General features: G+C 37.8%; 1 protein-coding gene across 8 annotated transcripts in view; it reads right to left on the bottom strand.

Annotated features, from left to right (window-relative positions):
* Positions 1-11,945, bottom strand: part of LOC140135932 (uncharacterized) — a 304,873-nt gene that overhangs the window by 190,071 nt on the left and 102,857 nt on the right. The gene's annotated exons all lie outside the window — the stretch shown is intronic.

Here is an 11,945-nt window from a genome sequence, read left to right on the forward strand (position 1 = left end):
GGGACCCCTCGGGTGCCAGACTCGCGCACGGCCATACTTTGCCACGGAGGTCTACCTTAGCCGGCCACGCTTTCTGCGACCATAACTGTTGATGTTTGATACGGTTAGGCTTAAGATTTGTAACACTAAAGTGGAATCATGGTAATAGCATACAGCAATTGGTGAGTGTTGACTGCTTTCATTTTATCCCTCTATCTACAGGCGTTGATTAATGTTGAGCCCAAATATTTTTCTGTTTGTTGTACTGAGCCTAGACGTATCTTGTCTTACTTCTTTTATGACGTTTTGGCATGTCGTAGGAATAGTATTCATCTCAAACCGTCAAACACCTCCCACCCATGACTGTTAGCCATGTTAATAAACGTAAATATCATCTCTTCTTGGCGTAATTATAATCTCTCCCCAAACTTTCTTGAACTATATTGTTAAATAACCTTCATACGAAAGTAGAATATTAAATGAATTTATCTTACACTCCATGAGCGCCAAACCACAATGACAGATTCAACATACACTGGGCAATTTTATATCTCTATGGGTATAATCTCCTTGATAAAAAAAAACAAACAATGTGTGTACTAACCTGACCCTGCGTTTACCGTAACACTAAAGGTGCAAGTAGCCGATGCCCCGGTTGAATCTTGTACAACGCATTGGACTGTATTTGACTGTCCAACGAAAAAGAAGTTAGATGTCATGGGTGGGTTGCAAGATGTAGTGTACTGTGGAGATCCTCCACTAGGTGTAGGTGCAGGGAAGTTTACTGAAGTACCAGCGGACCCAGCCGGTGCGGTAGCGGTTTGATCCGACGGACATGATAGAGATAATTGAGCTGCAAGAAGAAGAAGAAGAGAAAACTTTTTTCTCTAGTGCAGTTTTGAACCAGGGACCCCTCGGGTGCCAGACTCGCGCACGGCCATACTTTGCCACGGAGGTCTACCTTAGCCGGCCACGCTTTCTGCGACCATAACTGTTGATGTTTGATACGGTTAGGGTTAAGATTTGTAACACTAATCGGTAATAGCATACATCAATTGGTGAGTGTTGACTGCTTTCATTTTATCCCTCTATCTACAGGCGTTGATTAATGTTGAGCCCAAATATTTTTCTGTTTGTTGTACTGAGCCTAGACGTATCTTGTCTTACTTCTTTTATAACGTTTTGGCATGTCGTAGGAATAGTATTCATCTCAAACCGTCAAACACCTTCCACCCATGACTGTTAGCCATGTTAATAAACGTAAATATCATCTCTTCTTGACGTAATTATAATCTCTCCCCAAACTTTCTTGAACTATATTGTTAAATAACCTTCATACGAAAGTAGAATATTAAATGAATTTATCTTACACTCCATGAGCGACAAACCACAACGACAGATTCAACATACACTGGGCAATTTTATATCTCTATGGGTATAATCTCCTTGATAAAAAAAACAAACAATGTGTGTACTAACCTGACCCTGCGTTTACCGTAACACTAAAGGTGCAAGTAGCCGATGCCCCGGTTGAATCTTGTACAACGCATTGGACTGTATTTGACTGTCCGACGAAAAAGAAGTTAGATGTCATGGGTGGGTTGCAAGATGTAGTGTACTGTGGAGATCCTCCACTAGGTGTAGGTGCAGGGAAGTTTACTGAAGTGCCAGCGGACCCAGCCGGTGCGGTAGCGGTTTGATCCGACGGACATGATAGAGATAATTGAGCTGCAAGAAGAAGAAGAGAAAACTTTTTTCTCTAGTGCAGTTTTGAACCAGGGACCCCTCGGGTGCCAGACTCGCGCACGGCCATACTTTGCCACGGAGGTCTACCTTAGCCGGCCACGCTTTCTGCGACCATAACTGTTGATGTTTGATACGGTTAGGCTTAAGATTTGTAACACTAATCGGTAATAGCATACAGCAATAATTGGTGAGTGTTGACTGCTTTCATTTTATCCCTCTATCTACAGGCGTTGATTAATGTTGAGCCCACATATTTTTCTGTTTGTTGTACTGAGCCTAGACGTATCTTGTCTTACTTCTTTTATAACGTTTTGGCATGTCGTAGGAATAGTATTCATCTCAAACCGTCAAACACCTCCCACCCATGACTGTTAGCCATGTTAATAAACGTAAATATCATCTCTTCTTGACGTAATTATAATCTCTCCCCAAATTTTCTTGAACTATATTGTGTGTACTAACCTGACCCTGCGTTTATTATAACACTAAAGCTGCAAGTAGCCGATGCCCCGGTTGAATCTTGTACAACGCATGTGACTGTATTTGATTGTCCGACGAAAAAGAAGTTAGATGTCATGGGTGGGTTGCAAGATATAGTGTACTGTGTAGATCCTCCACTAGCTACAGGTAATGGGAAATTTAATGAAGTACCAGCGGACCCAGCCGGTGCGGTAGCGGTTTGAGTCATCGGACATGATAGAGATAATTGACCTGCAATGTAATGATAACAAATTAAACCTAACGCAACAGGCCAATTTTGGCGAGGTGGAAGGAAGGAAGAAACAAAGAAGAATAAGAGAAAACTTTTTTCTCTGGTTCAGTTTTGAACCAGGGACCCCTCGGGTACAGACTCGCTTAGCCGGCCACGCTTTCCGTGACCATAACTGTTGATACAAATCCATGGGTTTTTGTCATCATCACATTAGTGCGCGGATGGTGTTAGATGCTCAGGGGAATATTGCCTTCTTTGCATCAAGTTTAAGTTTAAGGAACTATATTTTGACACAACGTTGGACCTTCAACAGAACTCTCGGCTGAGATGAGAGAACAAAAGCTTCGTACTTGCTGCCGATGTCATTCTTGTGTGAATTGTTTTTGACAGATAGTGTTACTTTCATCGCTTTCAGTATTATAAATATAGAGGTTGTATCAAAATGATATTTGTGAGCATCAGTTTCTTGTGAGTATGGACAAGAGTGCCACATCCAAATGCAACCACAAGATAAGATTTGTCTATTTAGCAAGAGACTAATCCAATGCTTATTTTAAGTACATAATTATAATCATCGACCCTTTCTGCACCTATATGTCCCAGAAACATCAGACTTGACAATGATTTGCTCTTTCAAAGCCATTTGTCGATTAATGTTTCTAAAAAGTCATATAACGTCTGCTGTTCATATCATTTTCAGATAATCCAATATTGCATTTGATTCGTAGATTAATGTTTAAAAAAAAGGTTATACAGCAAGAACTTCTGGCCATGTTAAGACAATCCTATGTTGCTCCTAAATAATATGTAAGCAATGGATTACCTTGCACGGTTACGGTTACAGTGAACGAGCATGTAGCTGTGTTACCACTCGGGTCCGTTGCCGTTACGGTGACTGTAGTTGTGCCAACGTTAAATGTAGAACCTGATGGGGTGCTGTAAGATAGTTGTACAGCGCCACCACTGTTATCCGTTGCAGTAGCAGATGGGTATGTAACAGTGGCTGATTGTCCAGCTTGTGCTACATTGGCTACTTGGTTTTGTGGGCATGATGTAATGGTTGGTGGAGTTGTGTCCGCGGCGACTAAAAAAGAAAATTTTAGGAAATTTAGTAATCAAGGTCAAGTCATACAACTTAAACTTCTGCTGTTCATTTTAAGAGGATCCAATGTTGCATTTGATTTGTTAATGTTTTAAAAAGACCATACAGCTATAACTTCTGTCCATTTTAAGACAATCTACTAAACGCCAACCCGACGGCCAAAACATGTACATTCAATATACTAATGCCAATATCAAAATCAGTCACATAATTATACATGTCATTGGCATAGGTAAACTTGCATATCGTTGATATAGATTTCAGATATAGCCATCAAACCGTAGATATGTGGACGTACTAGGGCCACCGAGACCCAGACCGAGCCAATGGGGGGCAACATTTCACAATCGTCGCACTGACCTGCCACTAAAATGCGCGCGACTGTCAAAATAGGACAATTATTGTGACCTAAAACCGGGCCAAAGAAAGATGCACATTACAATTTTTGGTCAATGTTGTCCTGGCAGTTCTCCAGGGTCAACTTGACTACAACCCCCTCCCCCGTGCGCCTTTGCTCAGACGCAGAAACGGATCTCATGGATATAGTGTTAGTTCAAGATGCCATATTTTACAGAAAGCACGTTTGCTGAATATGTGAATGTTGTTGCGCTTGGACACGATGCGTATAGGTGCTATTTACAGATTTTGAGTGAAAATAATTTGAAGGAGTCGTCTATCTCTGGCCTCCTTTGACGTTCTGAGCGGCTCCCCCATGCCATACCATTCTCTTGTATATACTTTACATAAGATAGCCGCATGTGCGGTTGCGCTATTTTACAATAATGATATCCCATTTTTGTATGAAACAAGTTTGGTTAAACAATGTTTAGCTTACCTGTTCTAAAGTAGGTGAATGTGCACGTATCCGTGATCGCCGCATTCGTGACGTCACTGCAGGTTACCTCTATAGTGTTAGATAGAGTTGCCAAATTTTGAAGTGTGTGTACTTGTTGACTATAAGAAAGCGTTTGTGTTTGACTGCCATACGTGTAGGTGCAGAAAACGTTATTGGTATTCGGAAAATTGGACAAACTTGGTCTGTTGAAACTGATTTGACTAGAGCTACTCGATGGAACCGTTGGACACGTAATTCCTGCAAAAGAAAAGAAAACATAGGATAAAAAAATTAAGTCAAAGTCACATAATTGCTTGGGTGCTTTTGATGATTTGATCCCGGGGAAATTATGATATCTGATATGGAAGGAAGTAATATTTATTGATGAAATTTGAAAGCGTTTTGCTACTTAACCTGATTGAACTTCATCAGTGCGCTTAAAGGAACTGTAAATATGACATGTAAAATACTAGTAATTCTTAATAGTAGGGCGATTGATTCCTTCTAAACCTTGTGCGCATTTTGAAAATCAGAGATTTTTTTTTTAAACACTAGACTTTTACAATGCTTACAAGATACTTCGCAGCGGACTTTCCACAAGTGTTCTGGGCACTTGAAAACGTTTGTAGAATTTGGAAACTGATAGGTAATGGCACCTAACCTAAACAATTTTTTTCCATTGCAATATGTTTAAAATTTACCTTTTCCTTAACCAAAAATAGTATTATTCTATCGTGCTTAGCACTATTGCACATTATATCAGAAAACAAGCAGCACAAGCCTTAAAGGGAAAAAATTTGAAACACCAAATACATAGGTCTTTTTTCCTAATTTTGAAACACTGTGCGATAAAAAAAAAAATCAAATTTTGATATTCTTTACCCAAAATGCCGAAATAATATCAGTAATAACTGTCAGGAAAGGTTTCTGTCCATTTTAAGCTGAAATAACAAGGTAAAGTGAAAGAAATCCCACTGACTATTTTGGCCGTTTAACGTTGAGTTCTATGTGGACATAATATCGTATTCAGATATTCAAAATTGCTCAATATAAATGTGGAAGATTTGTAAAAATTACAAATAGGCCTATGTAAAAAGAGGAGTTTAAAAAAAACCGTTCATCGTAAGATCCTACATAATGGCTTTAATTGATTTCCACCTTATCACGTGGCAATTTTGCACACATAATCACGTTTGGCCTATTTTTCAAAATGACGATCATTTTCATTTATTTACATTTTTCTCCTCAAATAACTTGGGTGAAAATGGGCTATTCAAATTGAAATCCACACACCCCTAATGGAAGACATGATCTAATCTTCCACACAGGGAGTGCGAATTTCAAATTACTCTACACTCCCTGTGTAGAAGATTAATGTCATATCTCCTACAGAGTAGGATGAATTTCAACTGGAATCACCCAATGTCATTCCCGTGTATATTAATATACATTTACACATTGATTTCTTGATTCATCTACAATAACACAATGAAATAGAAATGAAGAGAACAAACTCGTCCTTCCTATGGGATTGCTGTTTCTCAAACAAAAATGTTTATTAAAATGAATATAAAAATTCAAAGAACAGATCCAGAATAGGTAGTCGTTACTCCGAGTTTCATGCCTAAAAGGCAATCGTCAGACGACACGATGAAATGTTTTGGGTGGACTAGCATCTCTTAGGAATGTGAAAGAATATACATTCCATGGTGTCAGTCAACACAGCCAAAGTCTATCCCAGAGTCAGTCTGTCTATCGGAGATAGGCAGAAAGTGCTCAACTGCAAAAACAGGAGCGTAATAACAACATTTTACGCATAGTTAGACTATCTTTTGAATAAAGTGCTCAATCCCAAAAGGGAGAGCGTATAAAAAAAGCATATATGAATTTTTATACGCTCTCCCTTTTGGGATTGAGCACTTTATTCAAAAGATAGTCTAACTATGAGTAAAATGTTGTTATTAAATGAATATATCTTACTTGTTTTTTTTTTGGTTTACGAGAATGAACACATTGCGTTATTTGTGCTATTTGTAGCAGATACCAAATATCATCTTTCTCTCTATCTATATATATTATATATAGTTAGATAGATAGATAGATAGATAAATAGATAGATTTAATTATTCGTTGCATTTCTTACCTGTTCCTGTTAACCTGTTGTATGAGAATGAACACGTTGCTGTATTTGAGCCATCTGTAGCAGATACGGAAATAGTATTGACGCCAATCGCAAAATTGCTCAGTGTATGCGTCGGCTGAGAAGCTTGAATTGTTTGTGTACTACTTTGTTGATTTTGGTCTACGTAAGTGTAGGTCAGGGTAACAGCGTTAGAATTTGCAAAATTCGACAGAGTAGGACTGGCGAATGAAATTACGCTGGGCGCATCGGAAGTGACAGTCGGACAGGTTATGCCTGTGGATAAAGTAATTCAAGAAACGAAGATAGTTACATGATTCAATATTAACCACCTATTTACAATTGCCGGTGTTATATTTTTAGACGTGTATAATATAAAATGCAGGAATTACCAGACGTCTATATGGTAACTATTAGGGAAGATATGGCTTTAAAGCCACGAAGTATGTTCTTTATACTGTCCAATCAGATACATTTAATACTACAGTAATGTACCCAGACCTCAGAAAAATTTGTCAAAGGACATTGGCCCTAAAGGAAACAGAACAAAATTATTTCATTTGGGGCGAAAATAGTCTGAAATTTAAAATATTTCGCGCGCTTCTTGCGCTAATGTGACAGTAACACCGGAACAAAAGTACGGTGGTTTTTTAGTTTGTTTATTTTATTTTTGATCCGCCCAAGAATTTGTGTAAGCAAAATGCACAAACGCATTGTATGGTTTACAAAGGTATTTGCCTTAAATTTGACTAGAAATATAACCCCAAAACTCTTAAGAAGTCACAATTTTCTTCACGTCGTAGGACATTTACTCCCGGGCATTCACTCGAATGCATACGCAGTCGATATTGGTGTTCAAGATTTTCAAAACTCTCCTCTGTGATATATCCCTGTACCTTAAACTTGTCTGAAATAATCATTGGGCAAATACACATCTACAATTGAAGACCTGAGCGCAAAAAGGCAGTATGTCCACTTGGCCCCTCAACATGTATACACTAGGGTTTTAAAATGTTTAATACATGTTCCAGGGTGAAAACATCATGAAAGGTTGTGAAAGATTTGTTTTGGCCTCTGAACATGTATAAAACATTACCAAACTATACAAAACTATACGCAAGTTAACGTATACATGTTGAGGGGCCAAGTGGACATACGGTCTTCTTGCGCTCAGGTCTTCAAATGCTTGGCGAAACTGACCTGTCACTGTAATCATGGTGATGTTTGAAGCATTAGTTTTTAGCCAAAGGTAATAACATATATATACGATATATTTCAATATGAAATGAACGTTGACCTCTAACCCCATATATGGCTTATATCACATAAGAATGAACTTTCGTTTTTCAAACCACACATGTACAAATGTTACCATATACTTGATTACGTAAACATTAGAATAAAATCAACAGGCTACAAATTGCAGTGAAGGCACATGTTTAAAACGTTGTAGAACCATACACTCATAGAAATTGTTCGTTGGCATTACTCAGTAACTTGATGTAAGTCGTTGCGTCAACTTTCCGAGTAATGCCAACGCGTACAATTTTGAGTAACGCTGACTCGAGATCATTATCTTGGTCGCAATCATTTGCACTTACTTTATTGATTTGTTACAACTCGGTTACTCGAAACTAGTTTAGCATAATTTTCTAGAGGTGTGCTATAGTATACAAAATTTTGCACTGATTACAAAAATAAATATTTGAATACTGCTAATTGTGCAGAAAATGATACAATTACGTGAATTAAGTATTAAACAAAGTACCAAATTGGAATAACTCAAAACAATAAGTACCAGTAACTTAATATGAACGAGTTACATCAACTTACATGTTGAGTTACAATAACTCAACTAATTGGTTCTTTGAACCTTGTTTATTTTTCTAAGTTCCCTGAACTTAAATTCAGAAGTTGGCATTACTTAAAAAGTTGACGCAACGACTTACATCAACTTTTTAAGTAATGCCAACAAAGTTGATTAGTTGACGGAACTTTTTGAGCTTTTTCAGAATTTTTAAGTTCGGATAACTAAAATGAATTTTGTTTTGGCAACTGTTACACTATTTTGAGTTGTTCAAACTTACTCCTTTTGAATTGCGCCAACAAGGCGAACAAGTCATTTCTATGAGTGTAGATTTATATTTAAGTGTTTTAAATGGTCTATGGTAGAACAGAGAACGTACATGGTAAATATGTCTAATTTGAGGGCATTAAGAAACAATAGGTCCCTGGCCTGCCGTTGGTGAAACCAGAGATATGCCGTTAAACTAGAGTGGAAACAGGACGTCTTTGAACTTCAACAACTTTAGGACTTGAAGGGGAGTAACATAATTCTGAAAAGTGTGAAAATGCAAAAAAAAATGTTGTTTCTGAAACAAAAACGTTTAACTTTTTTTTTTTTCTTTGGTCAAAAACAACATATATTTAAGAACACACTATAAAAAAATGTTTAGCTCTTAAAAACGTGTTTTATGAGCTGACAGTTTGTATCCTACCACTGTGTTAAACACTTTACCTACTAAACTTTCAAAGGAATCTAAAATATATTAAAAATCTGATTTGGGCCTGTTCAGATCCATGCATTATCAGGTATTGTCATGCAGTAAATTGAGGAAATTGATTTTATGCTAACGCTGTTACGTAATCAAGTATATGGTATTATTCGCTGTCGTAGTGCACGTTAGTAATCATTGGTTACTGCTCCAAGCCTGGGCTCAAGCACCTGTTCCGAATTTTGATATGCCATAGGCTTTGTGTTGTGATCATTTCGATCAGTGGTTCGTAACAAGGAAAGCGTGATCCAGTTGACCGGGCAACGGTCATATTCTAACGTGCACTACGACAGCGAATTATAAATGTGTGGTATGAAAGACACTGGTAGCCCGTAAGGGTAGGCTACATTCTTTATGTGATCATAAAGAAATGCGATGTAAATAATTCATAACACGGGGTCACATATTGACCACACTCGTATATTGCTTTTTTCTTTAGGATATGAAGGGCGGATCAAAGATAAAATATTTCAAATATTATTACAACGGACACATGATCGGTAATGCAACAAAATCCTTTATCATCAATTGACAAAGTAAAAATTAACATAACGAATATCATTCAAATTTAACCTACCAACAGCAAGGACTTGGACTGTAAACTGGCACGTGCCCGTGGCTTGATTTTGATTACTATCAGTAGCTGTAACTGAGACCGTCTGTGGGGTTCCAGTATTAAATGTACTACCAGAATTTGGACTGTAGAAATAGTTGTAGGGAAATGTGCCACCTGTTGCAGTCACTGCATACGACACTTGGGTAGATGATTGTCCTGAGTTGATTCTCCTCACTATGTTTGGACACTGTAAGGTGAGACCAGCTAAAACGGAAACAGGAAATGTTTTACAGTATTAATACTGATGTGTACATTATTTCCCATCCCATTTGATTAAGAATGAGGAACTTTTTCAAATTATAATAAATAGTAATTACTAAAACTGACTAATTTATCAATTAATTGTTGCATTATGCTTAAGGGGAATAATACCCTGATTTTCGTCAGTACCCTCTCTTCTTTTTCTTGCAAATTTATAAAGTACATACATATGTTCATCACCTCATGTCCTGAACTTATAAAATATATCTACATACAAAGTGGTTTTAAACCATTTTAGTAAGTCATTTTAGCCATATATATTTTTTGTTTACTGTATCCTAGTAACTCAGATGCGTGTTTCATAACAAACCATAATATATTCTATTCAACATGTTCAAGTAGGTACATGAATAGAATACATTAAATCCTTTGTTATACTCTCTATAGAAAATCTAGTGGTGCATGCAACAACCATCCTAAAAATATATAACACTGAATAAATTAAATAAACACTTACACAATGGATGCATAGTCATTAGTCAATTTAATACTATAATGTGTTGTTAGGAGAAGAAAAGGCTATTAGGTCACCGTATGTCAGGTTATAGGTCAATTGGTTCAGGTCAAATTTACGCATCAACTTTGAATACACATGTGGGAGTCTGTGATATCATAATGAGGCATAATTTTGCTATTCTGTCTTTAACTGTCTTTATCTTTATACAGCTTCTAGAACTTCTGGTCATGTTAAGACAATGCAATGTTGCTCCTAAATAATATGTAAGCAATTGATTACCTTGCACGGTTACGGTTACAGTGAACGAGCATGTAGCTGAGTTACCACTCGGGTCCGTTGCCGTTACGGTGACTGTAGTTGCGCCAACGTTAAATGTAGAACCTGATGGGGTGCTATAAGACAGTTGTACAAAGCCACCACTATTATCCGTTGCAGTAGCAGATGGGTATGTAACAGGGGCTGACTGTCCAGCTTGTGCTACATTGGCTACTTGGTTTTGTGGACATGATGTAATGGTTGGTGGAGTTGTGTCCGCGGCTGTAAAGTAAATTTTAGAAAATTTAGTAATCAAGTTCAAGTCACACAACTATAACTTCTGCTGTTCATTTTACGAGGATCCAATGTTGCATTTGATTTGTAGACTAATGTTTCAAAAGGCCAGACAGCTATAACTTCTGTCCATTTTAAGACAATCTACTAAACGCCAACCCGACGGCCAAAACATGTACATTCAATATACTAATGCCAATATCAAAATCAGCCACGTAATCATACATGTCATTGCATTGGCATAGGTAAACTTGCATATCGTTGATATAGATTTCAGATATAGCCATCAAACCGTAGATATGTGGACGTACTAGGGCCACCGAGACCCACACCGAGCCAATGGGGGGCAACATTTCACAATCGTCGCACTGACCTGCCACTAAAATGCGCGCGACTGTCAAAATAGAACAATTGTGACCTGAACCGGGCCAAAGGAAGATGCACATTACAATTTTTGGTCAATGTTGTCCTGGCATTTCTCCAGGGTCAACTTGAATACAACCCCCCCCCCCCCCCCCCGCCCGCTTTTCACCGTGCGCCTTTGCTCAGACGCAGAAACGGATCTCATGGATATAGTGTTAGTTCAAGATGCCACATTTTACAGAAAGCACGTTTGCTGAATATGTGAATGTTGTTGCGCTTGGACACGATGCGTATAGGTGCTATTTACAGATTTTGAGTGACAATAATTTGAAGGAGTCGTCTATTTCTGGCCTCCTTTGACGTTTTGGGCGGCTCCGCCATGCTATATCATTCTCTTGTACTTTACATAAGATCATTTTTATGGTTTACATGTATTATTTTGTCGTAGAAATAAATAATGAACTAACTATCAGCCGCATGTGCGGTTGGGCTATTTTACAATAATGATATTCCATTTTTGTATGAAACAAGTTTGGTTAAACAATGTTTAGCTTACATGTTCTAACGTAAATAAATTGACAATTAGCCGTGTTCACCGTATTCGTGACATCAGTGCAGGTTACAGATATA

Source organism: Amphiura filiformis, chromosome 16, assembly GCF_039555335.1.
Source record: "Amphiura filiformis chromosome 16, Afil_fr2py, whole genome shotgun sequence".
Lineage (NCBI taxonomy): Eukaryota > Metazoa > Echinodermata > Ophiuroidea > Amphilepidida > Amphiuridae > Amphiura > Amphiura filiformis.